Below are 16470 nucleotides of genomic sequence, written 5' to 3'. Positions count from 1 at the left end.
TTGGGTTACATATTTTTTCCTTGCCTCGTAATGTTATGCCAGAGTCACATTGAAAAGTAAGTCATGATATATAAGGTCAAATAAAACCCATCTGATGAGAATTTATGGTTTGTAGGGCATGACTCCCTTAGACCCCTTAGGTAGGAATTTGGGCAACATAAAAACTCAGAGCTTAGTCCTCAATTGTTTTGCCCAAGAACCTGAAGAAAGATCTAGCTCAGCACTGGAGGCTTGCTAAAGTTGTTGGAACTCCACAGATTTATATCAAAACCTCAGCATCAGAAACAAATTTTGCAGGCTGTTTAGATTCAAGTATAGGTATGAGTGACCATGGCTCGTGACACAGCCTTCAGGGGGTCCTGAGAACATGTGTCTGAAAGATTCTCCCCAGGGCCTGTAATCCCAGCTACTTGGGAGGCTGAGGCAGGAGAATTGCTTGAACCCGGGAGGTGGAGGTTGCAGTGAGCCGAGATCGCGCCATTGCACTGCAGCCTGGGTGACAGAGCGAGACTGTCTCAAAAAAGCAAAAACAAATAGACTATATATATATATATATATTTTTTTTTTTTTTTTTGTAGAAAAGGGGTTTCTCTATGTAGCCCACGTTGGCCTCAAATTACTGGCCTCTAGCTATCCTCCCACCTTGGCACTGGTTTTGCAGTGGGAGGTTTTGCAGTGGGAGAAAGGGCATTTGTTTTCAGGGCTGAAAGGGCTGAAAGGGCTGAGCTGGCTGCTCGTGCTCACTGGGGGAAGGTTCAACCTCCACAGGAGGACCTGGAGGTTCAGCTGGAGTCCCTTGCTGAGTTGCAGAAGGTTTCATCTCCTCAGGGAATTCTGTTGTCTGAGCTGGGGCCTTTAATTGGGCTGAGGAAGAGTTGACCTCCTTGGGGTACTCTGGAGGCTGAGAGGCAGCCTGTTCCTGGCTTGACATTGGGCAAGTGTGAGTGCTGAGCTTCACTCCAACTTTTAAATGGGACATGATGTATTGATGGCTGAGCTACAATCTCTTCAGAGGGAGGTAGCTGCTGTGCTGGGGACTCCTGCTCTGTTGAAAAAGAGTGACCCCCTCAAGGGACTGTGAAGGCAGAGCTGGGGACTCCTGCTGGGTTAAAGAAGGTTCTACCTCCTCAGGGAGCTGTGGAAGCTGTGCTGGGGCTTCTTGCTGGAGCTAAGAGGACTGGATCTCTTCAAGGGTCTCTGGGTTTTGAGTTTCAGGCTCTAGAAGGAATTGAGAAAGTCCAGCTTGCTCAGGGGACCCTCAGGCTCATCTGAGTTCACCTGGACTTCTGAAGGCAGGCTGCCCAGATACAGTTGATGACTAAGCTCTGATTTTTTATCTTGCCCAAATTCCTACCTAAGGGGTCTAGGGAGTCATGCCCTACAAACCATAAATTCTCACCAGATGGGTTTTATTTGACCTATATATCATGACTTACTTTTCAATCTAATTCTGGCACAAGGAAAAAATGTTTAACCCACTATATATTTCCTTGCCATACCTTGAAATTGCCCTGCCGAGTCTCAAGTGGGAAAAATCCACATTCTATAGAGAATCAATACCCTTTCCCCTTTGTTTTCCTTCCTTTTTTTCCAGATCCAGGAGAGAATAAACTAAAAGCCAGGCACCCTTTTAGATCCAATAAGAAACATTTTATAACCTGCTTTCCCCCTGAACTCTGCTGAGAGATTCCTCTGCACAACAAAACATGGTCTCCACAATCCTTTATCTTAACCTGAACATTCCTTTCCATTGATCCCAGGTCTTCAGATAAACTCAACCAATTGTCAACCAGAAAATATTTAAATTTAACTATAGCCTGGAAGCTCCCACTTTGAGTTGTCCCGCCTTTCTGAACCAAACCATTGTATTTCTTAAGTGTATTTGATTGATGCCTCATGCCTCTCTAAAATATATAAAACCAAGCTGTACCCCAACCACCTTGGGCACTGTAAGGCTCTTGTGTTGGTTTGAACCCTGAGAGCACACCAACAAACATGTAGCTAATGCTCATTGCATCAAAAGATGCTAGTGTTTGAAAGACTCAATTAGAGACTTCTCTTCAGTAATTTGCCAAGCACTTACAGAATTCCATTTATATACAAATCTTTCTTACCCTTCTATCTGAAAAGATATGGCTGATGGTCCATTATCTCTCAGAAAAATGTATTATAGCTCCAGATGGTAGAATGACCAGGAAGAAATTTCATCTTGCAAGTCAGTGTTTATTAAGAACCCACTGTATGCCCAGCATCACACCAGGCTGGCAAGAAACAAAATAATCCTGAGCGATCATCCTTGGCAGAAAAAAGACTTGAATCATAATTGTAACAATCTAAAATCCAAACATCATCTTTTAGTGTGTCTTATAGTTCATTAAATTTTTGAATTGTTAAACACTGTGACTTGGCCAGGTGTGGTGGCTCATGCCTATAATCCCAGTACTTTGGGAGGCCAAGGCAAGAAGATTACCTGAGGTCAGAAGCTCGAGACCAGCCTGGCCAATATGGGGAAACCCTGTCTCTACTAAAAATACAAAAATTAGCCAGGCCTGGTGGCAGGCACCTGTAATCCCAGCTACTAGGGAGGCTGAGGCAGGAGAATCACTTGAACCAAGGAGGCAGAGGTTGCAGTGAGCTGAGATCGCACCATTGCACTCCAGCCTGGGTGACAGAGTGAGACTCTGTCTCAAAAAACAAAAAAAAAACAAACAAAAAAACATTGTGACTTGATTGCTTACTCTGGAGAAGCAAAAACTACATAGGCACATTTTGAAACACTTGGGGAAATTTATTGCAAAGCAAGGATGAAGCACTGAGGATTAAACATCTGCAAAGTGGGAAATGATGTGAATTCTAATGACAGGCTTAGAAAGTTAACATCTCTGGAAAATAAACCTCTAAAAAAACACACACACAAAAAGCCAAAGCACACTTCACTTGGTGGAATGTATTACGCATGACACAGAAAAGGCCAGTATGTTCTACGGCCATGTTCAGGAAATGCTCTGGTTAAGACTAAAGGACAGGGACAATGGGTTCTGAGAAATCAAATGTGAAAACCAACACACTTTCAGATAGACTCAGGCAAGCAGTCCATCTAACCCTAAATATCTGTTAACAAATTCCTTCAAATTGCTGCTCCGACTAGGAACAAAAACATTTTAATGCACCTGACACCGGAACCACACACAAACTCGGCACAATGGCAACTGCGCAGGCAGCTTTGAAATGCTGCCTTCTCTACAAATGGCCTAAATTCTAATCATCTGTCTCTATCTGATCAGAAAAACATTTCCACCATGTGAATTTCCACCTTTCTGTCTCAGACCAGTCCAACCAGGTTACTTTCACCTCTGCCTATTCCCCTTCAATTTAACTGCTTCTTCTTCAGGTTTTTGTGTTAGAAAAAGAGATTCTTCTGTCTAGGTCTAGTCTCTGTGGCAATGCACAAAGTCCCTGTCATTTCTGGTTGGTTTGCTCCTCATCAATCTTTTTCAGATACCCCCTAAAAAAGATGACGCCCAGAGATCTGAACTCCAGCCCCCACAATCTGTCAAGTGCAGGCCGACCCCCACCGCAAGCCTGACTTACGTTAGCAGTGAAGGTTCGAGACAGAAGCTCTTCTTGCTGTCTCTCCTGCTGCTCCCTTGCATAGCACTGGTGCTGGAAGTTTCTGAGAGCAGTCTGCAGTTGATGGACATCATACTTTAACTGCTCAACCTGACTGGAATTGATGGAGAGAGAGATTAAATTTAACTCAGGGCAGCAGAGTCTGAGGGGGCCAGGCTTTGTACTGACAAAAGACAGCATTTCCTTACTTCTCCCTACACCACCCCCATACTATCTCCCACCCACCATGAAATCTGATTTTGATCAATGATGCTGAAAGTAAAGAAGTAGCCTGTGGTTAAAGTGAGATAGTAGCACATGAGATTCTGGCAGCTTGACTTCAGAATCTTCTGCTCTCTGATTCTGAATGCATGACAGGGAACAGGGGACAGGAAGCAGGTTCGCTGACCTCTTCATTCTCCTGGAGGAAGCCCAAGGGCATCTTTGAGGTAAAGCATCCACGAAGCTTCATAAACTTTCGGAAACAGGTGCTGGGGGTGGAGGTGGCAAGGGCGGTTTCATTTTAATTTCATGGTGGAGTATCAAACATTAGATCAGTATTTCATTACAGATGGACTGATTGAAGTGATTTTTCTTTTCAACAAAGAAGAACCCAGCAGCAACCAAAGAGCCGTACAAAGCTCCATGGCAGCATCAGGCTGCAGGTGGCCATGGGTCTTGTCAGAGAAACAGAACTGGAGGCAAAATTTCAAAATGACACAAAGAGGTAAGGGGTCACAAGGCTTCTAAGCCACAAACCTCACAGGCTATTTATTTTGAGAGGGCATCATCCAGATAGAATTGCACCCATTGGGGGGAATTTTTCTTTGCATATAGTCTTAGTTTTTCAACAGGTACGTGGGCTTTCGGAATATTCTATCACCTCCCCGCTGGGAGAAAAGCCTCTCTTAATGGGCCTGGGGTATCAGAGCCATGTCAGAAGTCAGCACTCACAGTTTGGCATTCTGCCTTTTGTTAGGGGGCTCCTTGCTGGACAAAATCTCCAGACTTCTAGAGAGCTGAATATCTTGCCTGGTCTATGCTTGCTTGGATTTTGTTTTCTACTACTGCACAAAAGAGAAAAAAGAATAATTGCTGGAAAAGAGATAGTGAACTTAAATTACAATGATAAATCAAAGATTGTTTTCAATATCCAATAAACTAGAAAATACACATTTCAAAAGGAGAAAAATGTATATACTAATAAATAGAAAATTCAAGTTATGCTATAAATGTTGTTTTGAAAAAACTACACATATATAGCTGTTAATGCCATAACAATGCCAATATTTTTTCTTTTATTTTTAACCTCTGAACTTTTTATTGGCCTCCTGCTCCCCAAAGGGTCCCCTGCTTCTGCTGGCTTAATGTATCAGAATTTTGGCATCACTGGTCTCAGACACCACTTTGCCATCCAATATCCAGCAGGTAGTGGTCTTTTGGATGGTTTGTGTGGAGTTGCTGCTGTCCAGGGCATCACCAAGATTGAAAGATTGAAGTCCTCACTGTCTTCCAGCAGGCGGCAGTAGGTGGCGATCTCAGCCTCCAGCTTGACCTCGATGTTCAGCAGGGCCTCATACTCCTGGGCCTAGTGCTGTCCCTCTGCCCGGGTCTGTACCAGCTCTGACTCCGAGTGCAGCAGGATCCTGTGGAGCTGCTCCATCCGCAGGGTGTAACAGACCTCCACCTCCCTCAGGCTGTTCTCCAAGCTGGCCTTCAGATTGCTCATGGAGTCCAGGTCAATCTCCAAGGACTGGACTGTATGTCTCAGCTCCGTGAGCGTCATCTCAGCAGCTCCAACCTCGGCAGCCTGCGTGGTGACCACTGTGGTGCTCTCCTCAATCTGCTGAGACCAGTACTTGCCCAGCTTCTCTCAGTTCTTCGGAGCCAGCTCATCATATTGGGCCCAATGTCTGCCATGATTTTGGCAAGATCGTGAGATTTGGGGGCATCTACCTCCACAGTCAACCCAGAGCTGGCAATCTGGGCTTATAGGCCCTTTACTTCCTCTTCATGGTTCTTCTTCATGAAGAGCAGCTCCTCCTTGAGAGCCTTGATCTCTGCTTCCAGCTGCAGCCAAGTGACATTGGTGTCATCAATGACCTTGCAGAGCCCATGGATGTTGCTCTCCACAGACTGGCACATGGCCAGCTCTGTCTCATACTTGACCCTAAAGTCATCACCAGCGAGACAGGCATTGTTGATCTGCAGAACAATGTGGGCATTGTCCACAGTATTTGCAAATATCTGAGCCCTCAGGTTCTCGATGGTCTTGAAGTCATGGCTCCAGTCTCTGACCTGGGGTCCCTTCTTCTCCAGGTGCTCCTGGCTCTCCAGCTTCTGGTTCTTGGTCTCCAAGCTCCTAACTCTGTCCAGGTAGGAGGCCAGGTGGTCGCTGAGGCTTTGCATGGTTTCCTTCTCATTCTGGATAACTCCCATTCCTGCCAGACCCCCGGCCATCACTGCGGGCAGGCCCCTGGGCCCCATGCTGCCCTAGAAGCTGGTGAAGCAGGACATGGAGATCCAGGAACCAGAGCCCCTGACACCTGCATAGACACTTGCCACGCTGCTGATCAGCAGGCACATAGCTGGGTGCCTGGACAGAGCCCAGGGACTGGTAGTTGGTGGAGAAGGTGGAGCAAGAGGTGAAGTTCATGCTGTCCAGGGAGGAGAGCAAGAGGACAGGACTCAGGTTTTGACGGCCAATTTTTTGTTAAAGCTGAAGGTAAATCTGTAGAAATAAATTTTCTACCTTTAGAAAATAAACATTTAAAGGTTGCCCAAATAAATACCTTAAGCTAAATTTTCTGATACAGTTCTCTTTTCCTTTGAGATTGTTCTCACATGTGGATTATAAATACCTAGTAAGAAGACTGCAGATTAATTCTCTATAGTAATGAGGTTGGTTTGTTTGTTTGTTTGTTTGTTTGTTTAAAAAAGCATAGGCTAGGCACGGTGGCTCACACCTGTAATCCCAGCACTTTGGGAGGCCGAGGTGGGCGGATCATGAAGTCAGGAGTTTGAGACAACCCTGTCCAATATGGTGAAACCCTGTCTCTACTAAAAAATACAAAAATTAGCAGGGCGTGGTGATGCATGCCTGTAGTCTCAGCTACTCGGAAGGTTGAGGCAGAAGAATTGCTTGAACCCAGGAGGCAGAGGTGGCAGTGAGCAGCGATCATGCCACTGCACTGCAGCCTGGGTGACAGAGTGAGACTCCATCTCAAAAAAAAAAAAAAAAAAAGCACAAAGGAAGGAGAAGATTAGTATGTGAAACATATGGAGAAGAGTTCGCTTAAGGCTTTCTGTAAGAATGAGTGGGCTAAACAATGTCTGTTTTGACATCCCCAAAACAGACCAAATATCAACAGGAAAGGCCCAGGAAAGAATTCACAGACGTAAGGAGATATGATAAATATGGACATTTTTGGCTGGATGCGGTTGCTCACGCCTGTAATCCCAGCACTTTAGGAGGCTGAGGCGGGTGGATAATGAGGTCAGCAGATCGAGACCATCCTGGCTAACACAGTGAAAACCTGTCTCTACTAAAAAAGAAAAATTACAAAAAATTAGCTGGGTGTGGTAGCACGTGCCTGTAGTCCCAGTTACTCGGGAGGCTGAGGCAGGAGAATCGCTTGAACCCAGGAGGTGGAGGTTGCAGTGAGCCGAGATTGTGCCACTGCACTCCAGCCTGGGCGACAGAGCAAGATTCTGTCTCGAAAAAAAAATACAATTTTCCTTATCCCTTTTGATAAGACAGTCAAAATGACCTCTTTCCATTTCTAATCATGTATCAATAAGATTGCTGAGGAGGCAAAGTCCGATGAACAAAGAAGCTAAACTGTGCACAGAAGAAAGCATCCAAACTGCCTCTTGTCCCATAAAGATGTGACAGCAGTGACACTGCCCCTTCCTAGGCCTTTGTGCCCACAGTGAACAAAGACAGTTGAGATTAGAAAAAGGTGGGGGGCCTGGTGCAGTGGCTCACGCCTATAATCCTAGCACTTTGGGAGGCTGAAGCATGTGGATCACCTAAGGTCAGGAGTTCAAGACCAGCCTGGCCAATGTCATGAAACCCCATCTCTATTAAAAATACAAAAATTAGCCAGGCGTGGTGGTGGGCGCCTATATTCCCAGCTACTCTGGAGACTGAGGCAGGAGAATCACTTGAAGCTGGGAGGTGGAGATTGCAGTGAGTCAAGATCGCACCATTGCACTCCAGCCTAGGCAACAAGAGTGAAACTACATCTCAAAAAAAAAAAAAAAGAACAAAGTGGGGCACAGAACCAAGAGCAGAGCTGCTTCTGAAGCTGTGAAAGAAGATGTGAGAGAACAGGAGGAATGGGCCTGGCAGGAGCCCAGCAGTCAGGTGGGAAGGCAGCCCCCGTAGGTGGTATCCATATGACCAACTCAGAAAAAGGACCTTTTTTAAAAAAAAAAAAAAAAAAAAAAAAAAAAAAAAAACCATAATGCTTCTCAAAAGAAACCATGGTGTGGGAACTAATTAACATTGCTGTTCATTTTTGAATAATCCTCCTGAAAAGCCACAGTACTCAGCTCAGAAGAAATGGCCAATTCCAGTTAAACATCTCTGAGCTTTTTTTTTTTTTTTTTTGAGACAGAGTTTTGCTCTTGTTGCCCAAGCTGGAGTGCAATGGTGCAATTTCTGTTGAGGTGATCAGACCCAACACAAGGCCTTGGGGGCTACAAAGTCTGGTGGAGTCAAAGGAATGAGAAAAGAAAAGAGTGCATAAGGTGGGTCGAGGGGGCCAATGCTGGTATGGAGACTGCGAAGGCCCCAAGCTCTGGGAGCCTACGCTATGGGTGATCAAACAAAGATGCAGGTGGTGAGGATGTGAGGACGTGGGGGTAAACAGGTGAGGACGTGGGGGTAAACAGGTGAGGACGTGGGGGTAAACAGGTGAGGACGTGGGGGTAAACAGGTGAGGATGTGGGGGTAGAAAGGTAGCGGTGCATCAAGCATAGCTGTTACGGTTTAGCATTTTCTTTGATGCATATAGAATATGCTCTGCTGCTTGAGATATCGGAGAACATGTTTACAAGCCTGGGAGAGCAACCAACAAGTCTATGCACATTCTAGAGGCCATGAAGGGTTTTATGCCCTGAGCTCTGTATTCCATCCAAGCCGTGAGGGGTTTTATGCCCTGGGCTTAGATTTGTGGTGCGGCAGAGCAGCCTTCCACCCTTTGGCACAGAGCTTGGTGTTCCAAAGGCCACGAGGGGTTTTAGACCCTGGACCCCGGACATCATCCAAGATGCTTTTATTTTATGACAGACAAGCCAGTCCTGCCTCAGCTCTTCTACCAACATGTCTCCCTTTTCTTTTTTGCAAAACTGCCACAGCTATTATTGCTTGTTCTTAGTGGCACCCTTCTCTCCAGAGGCGGCTTCCACATCTGCAGACTACATAAAGACAAACAACACAGATTAAAAGCACAATCATTATTGAAATCACAGAGCCTCCAAGTGTCTTGATCCATTTGAGTGGGTTAATAGCTGCTAATCTGTCTGCAGCTCCTTCAAGCACTTCAGTTCCTGGCACTAGTGTCATATGTGTCTGAGAGGCTTGAAATACTTGTTCCTTCGATTTCACAATACTAAAGATAAATTTCCAGTATGACCTTTTAAATGTCTCTTAACTTCTTCCCACGCATGCTCTGTTTTATTATACAGATGAGGAGTAATGTAAAAATCAGAGGTATTTCAATCACATTGCATTTGAATTTTACTTTTAAACTTATAATACCATCTCCCATTCAAATCACTGTCTGACAGAGATCATTAATTTGGTTAACTATTTTTTGGTTTATTTGAATTCGAGAGTTCCATAATTTTGTGGAATTCTTTGGCCACTTATTGACAAATTTAACAGTTTGTACAGATGAATGTAGAACCACACCAACTACTGCAGTAGTAGTAGTAACAGCAATGAGGCCAATTATAGCAACTATGAGAGCAACTATAAATGTTTTTGAATGGGATTGAAGTTTTTTAATGTTTTCAGTTACTGTATGAATGGATGGAAATGCCTCCCATGGTCTATTTAAAGACATAGGGATCCAGACTCCTTCCCTGGAGTATTATTATCTCCTTTAATTATTAGGATAGTCTGATTTTTATTAAAAGTTGAATTAATGCAGGTAAACAAATGACATTTGGGGCATGAAATAAAGTATGTATTTATATCAATAGTAACATTTCCTATTGCTAGCACAAAAGGTGGCCAGACACAACTTGGAATCCAAAAAGTCCTGTTGGAAAGAAAAGAGCATTATTTATTTTTACCTCCCTCCCCGTTATACTTGTTATATTTACCCTCCCAAGTTTTGATTGAACTTTGAGCCATAGCTAATGTCCATAATTCAGAATGTTCCTGTCCTATGGCAGGAGCTATTATTTTTGGAGTAGGGGTGACAATGCCAGTAGGACTCCATATGATAAGGACCTAAGCTTTTGTCCGAATATATTGTGTATGATTTAATTGCCAATGGTTCCATCGGTTTGTTACATTTGTTCTGCAAGAAGGCCTTCTGGTGCTATTTTTTTTTAAAGATCCCCTTAGGGGACCAATTAATGATGATTCCATAGGAATTATTTTGTAGCACCTCAGCCTTACTTGCTATACAATCTTCCCAAGTTTAAGCATCCACACCTTTAAACTAAACTCTAAACTGAACACAAGCAAATCCTCTTCCCCATATAATTATCTGCCCTTTGATTAAGTTTAGTTAAAGGGCCAGGGAGGTTAGTATGTGCTCTTATATGAGTGATACAGAAAGGGGAATGCCTTTGTTGTACTGCTTGCTGTAAAGAATGAAATAAAAGATTAAGTTGGTCATTAGTCATACTTTGAATTAAGGCACATTCAATATTTTGCGTGGCTTGCATTACATAGCTGAATCAGAAACAATGTTTACTGGCTGTTTAAAAGTTTTTAACACTGTTATCACAGCCATAAGTTCAGGCCTTTGAGCAGAAGCAAAGTCAGTTTGAAAAACTTGTTGTTGAGGTCCCACAAATGAGGTCTTTTTATTACTAGATCCATCAGTAAAAACAGTAATGGCCCCTTCAATAGGGGTTTTTTGAGTAATGGAAGGCAATATCCATGATGTTAATTTAAGAAATTGGAATATTTTGGATTTAGGATAATGATTATCAAGAACACCAATAAAACCTGCCAAATTAACTTGCCATTCCTGGGAATTAATATAGGCCTGCTGAATTTGTTGTTTGTTTAATGGAACTATAATTTGATTTGGATCATATCCCATTAACTTTGTTTGCGCAGCCTTGCTTGTCCTACTAGTACAGCAACTTGATTTAAGTACAGAGTGAGAATTTTAGTTGTATGGTGAGGTAGAAAAAGCCACTCAACCAGATTATTTTTTTAAACAATAACACCTGTAGGTGAATGTTTAGTAGGAAAAACTAAAAACTGTAGTGGCTGCATAGGGTCAATTTGAGACACTTGTGCCTGTTGAATTTTTTTCTTCAATTAGTTAAGTTCTTCTAATGCTTATTTGGATAAAGAGCATTTACTGTTAAGATCAGAATCACCTCGTAAGGCAGAAAAGAGGTGAGACATAGCACAAGTAGGAATGCCTAAAGTGGGACAAATCCAATTAATGTATCCTAATAATTTTTGAAAATCATTTAGAGTTTTAAACTTATCTCTTCTAATTTAAACTTTTTGAGGCTTAATAGTATTTTGTTCTACTTTCATTTCTAAATATTGAAAGGGAGTAGAAGTTTGGATTTTATTGGGGGCTATGATTAACCCTGCTTCAGTTACAGCCTTTTCTGTTTGTAGCATAGCATTAATTCCTCCCTAGTTTCAGCTGCACATAAAATATCATCCACGTAATGGATAACATAACATTTTTTGAATTGTTCTCTAATGGCTTAATAGCTTTTCTGACATAAGTTTGACAAATAGGCTATTTAACATGCCTTGTGGTAATACTTTCCAATGGTATCTGTCTGCTGGTTCTTTGTTATTTATAGCAGGAACAGTAAAAGCAAATTTTTCATAATCTTGGGTAGCTAAAGAAATGGTAAAGAAGCAATCCTTTAAATCTATTACTATGAGAGGCCACTAATTAGGAATCATAGTTGGAGAGGGCAGTCCTGGTTGCAGTGTGTCTATGGGTTGAATTACAGCATTAAGAGCCCTCAAATCTGTTAACATTCTCCATTTACCTGATTTTTTTTTAATAACAAACACAGGAGAGTTCCAAGGAGAGAAAGTAGGCTCTATATGTCCCTTATGTAATTGTTTCTGCATCAATTCTTTTAAAGCCTCTAGTTTTTCCTGTTTCAGTGGTCACTGCTCCACCCAAACCAGTTTGGCAGTTAATCAAACAACTGAAAGAAGGGTATTTTCCCCTGTAACATTTATTCTTTTCCATGCCTGTAAGCACACAGTGCATAACTGAACAATGGGAACATTTTTCATTACTGCTTGATTGTCTAATCAGCCCCAATTTGGGCCCAACCCCATTAATTGTTCAAAGGAAACGGGCACAGGTGGCTGTGCTTGTGTGTTCTCTCTTGCCTGAGTTTGAGCTTCATCAGCCCACCAAGTTTTAAACTGCAAGTACTAGGACAGAGTGAGAACAGATTTTGTTGAAGTATCCCAGTCATATGGTATTAATCTATTATCAAGAGCCACATTTTTTAGTAAAGTTTGTACAAAAGGAGAATTTGGCCCACATTGACTAACGGCTTGCTTAAATTCCTTTAACAACTTAAAAGGAAAAATGCCCCAATTAGCTATATTTTGTCCTCCTTGTTGAGCTATAGTAACTGGAAATTGCCATGCTTCTAGGTCTCCCTCAGCTCTAGCCTTTTGAACAGAATTTTGTGTAGCATCACCAATTGTTCCCCGTTTTAATGTTGCCACTACAGGAGCAGTAAGTTTTACAGCTAATTCATCTTCTCACCCATTAAGGGGAGAGGGAGGAAGTGGCCATTCACTTAATTCAGCAGGTGGAATTGACAGGCTAGTAAAATACACCTTTTTCAGCTTCCCTTTCTTTTCTTTAATTTCCTCTGGTTCCTGTTTCTCACATTCAGAATCTGAAGTTAATTTTTTACACTTGTCAGCCTCTTCCTCATCTGAATCTGCCTTGTCATCTGAAATCGCTCAAGAGCTGCCTTTATCAATGCCCACACTGACCAAACAGAAACTGGAATTTTGGCTCCTTCTTTACGTGCCTTTTAAAAATCTCTGCCAATTCTTTCCCATTCATCCAACTCCATTGTCCCTTGTTCTGGGAACCACGGGCAAAACTGCTCTACTGTACTAAAGAGTGTTGATAAATTCTGAGTACTAACTTTCACTCCCCCCTCCATAATAAATGCCTTAAGAAATTTAAATAAGCAGCATGTTTATTTTCATTCTGTTCCATCGTTACTTTGGTTCTTCTGAGCACCCAGCTTACCCTCTGAGCTTCTTTTAGTCATCCTCAGGTGTCCTGTGACAATGTGTCCTCCGCTTCCACATGCTCTAGCATTCCTTCACCGGGGTCTTCATAGCCCCACGTTGGGCACCAGAAATGTTGGGGTGATCAGACCCAACACCGGGCCGTGGGGGCTACAAAGTCCAGCGGAGTCAAAGGAATGAGAAAAGACAAGAGTGCATAAAGTGGGTCCAGGAGGCCAATGCTGGTATGGAGGCTGTGAAGGCCCCAAGCTCTAGGAGCCCCACACTATTTATTGGTGATCAAACAAAGAAGCAGGTGGTAAGGAAGTGCGGATGTGGGGGTAAACAGGTGAGGGCGTGAGGACGTGGGGGTAGAAAGGTAGTGGTGCATCAAGCATAGCTGTGATGGTTTAGCATTTTCTTTGACGCATATAGAATATGCTCTGCTGCTTGAGATAATGGAGAACATGTTTACAAGCCTGGGAGAGCAACCAACAAGTCTGTGCACATTCCAGAGGCCACAAGGGGTTTTTGCCCTGAGCCCTGGATTCCATCCAAGGCATGAGGGGTTTTATGCCCTGGGCTTAGATTTGTGGTGTGGCAGGGCAGCCTTTCACCCTTTGGCACAGAGCTTGGTGTTCCAAAGGCCATGAGGGGTTTCAGACCCTGGACCCCAGACATCTTCCAAGATTCTTTTATATTATGACAGACAAGCCAGTCCTGCCTCAGCTCCTCTACCAACAGATTTCAGCTCACTGCAACCTCCACCTCCCAGGTTCAAGCAATTCTCCAGCCTCAGCCTCCCAAGTAGCTGGGATTACAGGCATGCGCCACCATGCCCAGCTAATTTTGTATTTTTAGTAAAGATGGGGTTTCACCATGTTGGCCAGGTTGGTCTCAAACTCTTGACCTCAAGTGATCCACCTGCCTTGACCTCCCAAAGTGCTGGGATTACAGGCATGAGCCACCTCACCTGGCCATCGCTGAGTTTTTATGGAGCACATTCCTCTAAGGACTAGGTAATTAGATTAAGACAGATGGAGGAAGGTGCTTCCATTCCCACAGGGCCATGTCAGGTTGAGTGAAGGGGTAATGGGGGATAAGACTTGTGGGATTCCAAAGGACACACTAAGGGAAATCAGTGACTTTGTCATAGGGTTTTTCTGTCCACCCTAACAACAAAACTCATTCTGTGCTGAATCATTAAGCCCCCGAGGCAGAGCACAATCAGGAAACCCAGCCCATCAGCATCGTGTCATTAGAGAAAGGACTCTGGTCTCCACAGTTATTACTCACAGTGCCCAGACTGCTTGTCTGCCATCTCCAGACATCCCAGGCAAGACTGGATCTCATGGACTTGCCTATCACAGGAAGAGGGAGGAAATGAGGGAGACGAGCAATCAACAGTGCTTCAGTCAGGGAAGACAATTTTCCTGATGCCAAGATGTAACTGATTTAAATTGACAGCACCACTGAACTGTAAAATTTGTATGTGGCACTTTAGGCCTCATATTTTGGCATGGTTTCTAATATCTTAGCTACTGCTAATAACACTGATAGGCAATATTATTATGGGTGCTTACCATATCCAAGATACTCTGCCAAGTCAATAACCCTATGAGGAAAGTACCATTATTGTCCTCATTTTATAAATAAGATGACTAAATCCCAGAAAGGTTATGTAACTTGTTCAAGGTCACACAGCAAGTGATAAACCTCGAACTGGACCCAGCCAATCCCATGTTCTGTTCTGTGACCCAATGTGCTAAGCACTGGCCTGTACTACGAAAAGTCAAAGGGCAAGGGAGATATAATCCTTGTCCTTGAGAAACAACATGATTAGGAATGACAGGCTGGGCAGACATGAACAATCCCTGGGAACATTACGAGAAAAGCAATACACATAAGTGTTAACAAACAGAAAGAGGGGCAACTCTGCACAGTGCTGTCACTGACAATCAGACAGACGGGTGGGCCTGAGAAAGAAAAACCAGCTAAGTTTTGTGGATGGACAGAGTTCTGAGCATCACTTTGAAGAAGGAAGACATCATTTGGTGAAGGAAGATAGAAGAAAATGATATGCAAAAAGGCATACAAGAAATGTTATGTGGATTGCAAGCAGGGTGGGCTGCTTGAAAGAGAGTTGGGTCAGTGGGAGAGGAAGAGGAAGCAAATCGTTGGAGGAAACCATTCAGAGGAAGCAAATCGTTGGAGGAAACCATTCAGAGGAAGGCCTGAAAGACAGGGACCTCCTGTTTGGTAAACATCTTTCCCTGGCAATATGAAGGAACTGCCATCTCATTTGGAAATGCAACACTGTACCCTGGATCTGAGTAGCACTCTCTGGAGGCTTCCCAGGGCCTGGCCAATGTCACCCTCAAGACCCTTCCTTGTGGTCCTCCATGATCAGTCCTTGGGATACTGCTTATGCTGGCCCCACCATCCACCTCCTGGTACTCATGGTGGAGGTCTCCGCAAGTTAAAGCCCACGTGAAGGGGGCCTGCTGGGCTCTCACATCATCTCCAACCCTGGAAGAAAGGTCACAACCACTCTACACCGTGAGCACTGCAAACCATGACCCCAAATTTACCAAAGCCAGTCAGGCACCCAACTTTGGCTTCGGCTTGTGCCTAGTCTTTTCCACGGCTTCCCTGTGGCCTCCAGGAATGCCCTAGGGCACCAGAAGAAGCTGGCCAAGCTGTCAAATGACTCCCTGGAGTGCTCCTAGGCAAGACCTGTGACCCTAAGAAGCAACTAGAAATCACTGCTAGAGTCTGAGACCAGACTGCTGCATCCGGAAGGTAAGTCCAGGATATTCTTGGATGATGCAGGGGTGTGGAGGTATGGGGGCTGATGTAGGATGCAGCCTGAGGTAGCTGACATCTGACCAGGGCTACCATGGGAACAGGTGTAGGGGACTGGATGGTAACAGGGATTGAAAGGAGAATTAGGATTCTAATGAAGTCCTGAGGTAGGCTGTGAGGTAAATTTTCAATGGTGACTTAACAGAAAAATCAGGACGTTGGTAACATTATCAACAGGAACAGTGACATAATAAAAATGGAGGAGGCAAAGAATAGCCAAGACCACTCTGCAGAAGGAGGAGGAGGAATGATGTGCCCCACCTGCTATAATGACTTATAAAGCAATAACGATGAAAACAATATGGCGGCAGTGCAGGTACAGACGGACAAGGAAAGGCAAATCTTACGCCTGACCCAAGATGAAAGAAAGAGCCCAGACATAGCCCCACCTATTTGAGAGCTTTTGAAAGAAGGGACTACAGGCCAGGTGCGGTGGCTCATGCCTGTAATCCCAGCACTTGGGGAGGCTGAGGCAGGCAGATCACAAGGTCAGGAGTTCGAGAGCAGCCTGACCAACATGGTGAAACCCCCATCTCTACTAAAAATACAAA

The 16470-nt window shown here is 43.9% G+C and overlaps 1 pseudogene; it reads right to left on the bottom strand.

Annotated features, from left to right (window-relative positions):
• Nucleotides 1-547: 547 nt before the first annotated feature.
• Nucleotides 548-16470, bottom strand: part of LOC131384416 (keratin, type I cytoskeletal 18-like) — a 60007-nt pseudogene continuing 44084 nt past the window's right edge.

Source organism: Hylobates moloch, unplaced genomic scaffold (genome assembly GCF_009828535.3).
Source record: "Hylobates moloch isolate HMO894 unplaced genomic scaffold, HMol_V3 SCAFFOLD_10, whole genome shotgun sequence".
NCBI classification, from domain to species: Eukaryota; Metazoa; Chordata; class Mammalia; order Primates; family Hylobatidae; genus Hylobates; species Hylobates moloch.
Note: the sequence above shows the minus strand (reverse complement) of the source record. Positions and strands in the feature narration are given on the sequence as shown.